Here is a 1,528-nt window from a genome sequence, read left to right on the forward strand (position 1 = left end):
AATTGAAAGAAAAATTCCATGACGTCATCAAATTCCACACGGAAGCGGTGCAGTTAAGTGTTGGCGACGATTTGTTTCTCCAAATCAGTTGGATATATCGTTTTAAATCCTTCACAGGTTCACATTGTCCTTATCCGCTCTGTTCAAGGTGATTCTATTTGCTTTCTTTTCGACTGCGATTATATTTACTTGCTGTGGCCTCTTGTATTTACGATATGTAAGTCTATTTTGAGATCTTCCTTTTAATTCTGTTGCATTTAAACGTAACAAATTTTCTTTTTTATTGAACGCAACTTTTCCGTTTTTTTTCTGTGCAGCTGTTGAAAATTGGAGATGTGGTAAACTTTACATTGATTAACAATAGCCAATGGATAATTGTAGATGAAAATAATTTTTGAATCTTTTTCGAAAATTAGGTTACTTTTGTGCACCAGATATTTTGGTCAGGAGCAGGTTTAACATGGTTTTTCATATTCTGCGATATTGGCAATGGGGTAACCGCTCGTTATGAGGATGTTTCTGATGCATTGTACGATACATCGATTACATTGTTGAATTTGGGACTAGCAAAACAATTACCGCTCATTATGAATAATGCTCAGAGCCCGGTAAAAATGCGAGCTTTGATGAACGTCGAATGTACGCGCGAAACTTTTAAAAAGGTAAAAACGTTTGAAATTTCTTTTTTCAAAAATAAATAAAGCTAAATTGAGCTGGAAAAGATTTTTTTTGATTTAATACAATGATATTATCCACAATCCAATTTGTATATGTGTTGAACTTATTCATTTGTAACAGCTATGCAACGGCAGCTATAGCTACTTCACTATACTGAGCCAATTCAACCGCTGAGTCGAGTAAATAATGTTAATTTATCAATGATCATGAACCGACTCGAAACTATCAAACGGATCTCAAACTTAATTGTTATATGAATTTTAATTCACGCAAAATGCAAGCCGTTCTATTTCAACTTTTGAACCGTTATATGTCACTTCAAAACTGAATTTGCACCAAATTTTGATGGAAAGCACTAGAAGACAAGTGAAAATGATAGCATGCACACGAAAAAATTTTACTAAGGAAATTATACTAGTTGACGCTTCGACCCGCTTCAAACGTGAATAATTTTTGTAATACAAATATTTTGTTGATAAGATACTTTAATAAAGATGATAAAAATGTTTTTTAGCTTTCTTTTATTCAACAGTGAACAATAAAATGAAATAGTGTAGATGTCAAAATGGATAAAGTTACCGGCATTAAAAAGCGTCTAATGTCTATGATCATTCAACATGTATTGGAAATCATTCGCACACTTTTCGACAACATTCAAAACGAAAGCTCTCCTCCATGCGATGAAATATAAATTCCTGAATCGTTGAACTTGCATCATTCCTAGAATATCGAAAGTAATGATATTTTAATTTGGTTTGATTGAAATACATTATTTTTTAACATTCAAATGCAGAAATGCGACAGTTCCAAAAGATGTTCCTTATTTCATATAGGAATTGAAAGTAAAACA

The 1,528-nt window shown here is 32.4% G+C and overlaps 1 long non-coding RNA gene across 1 annotated transcript; it reads left to right on the top strand.

The window, feature by feature from the left end:
- Window positions 1–114: 114 nt before the first annotated feature.
- Window positions 115–520, top strand: LOC129580011 (uncharacterized). Its single transcript, XR_008689317.1, has 3 exons — window positions 115–217; window positions 318–338; window positions 417–520. It is a non-coding gene; the product is annotated as an uncharacterized LOC129580011 (long non-coding RNA).
- Window positions 521–1,528: the final 1,008 nt, after the last annotated feature.

This window comes from Sitodiplosis mosellana, unplaced genomic scaffold (genome assembly GCF_009176505.1).
Source record: "Sitodiplosis mosellana isolate CC-2019 unplaced genomic scaffold, AAFC_SMos_1.0 Smas_scaffold_6891, whole genome shotgun sequence".
Lineage (NCBI taxonomy): Eukaryota > Metazoa > Arthropoda > Insecta > Diptera > Cecidomyiidae > Sitodiplosis > Sitodiplosis mosellana.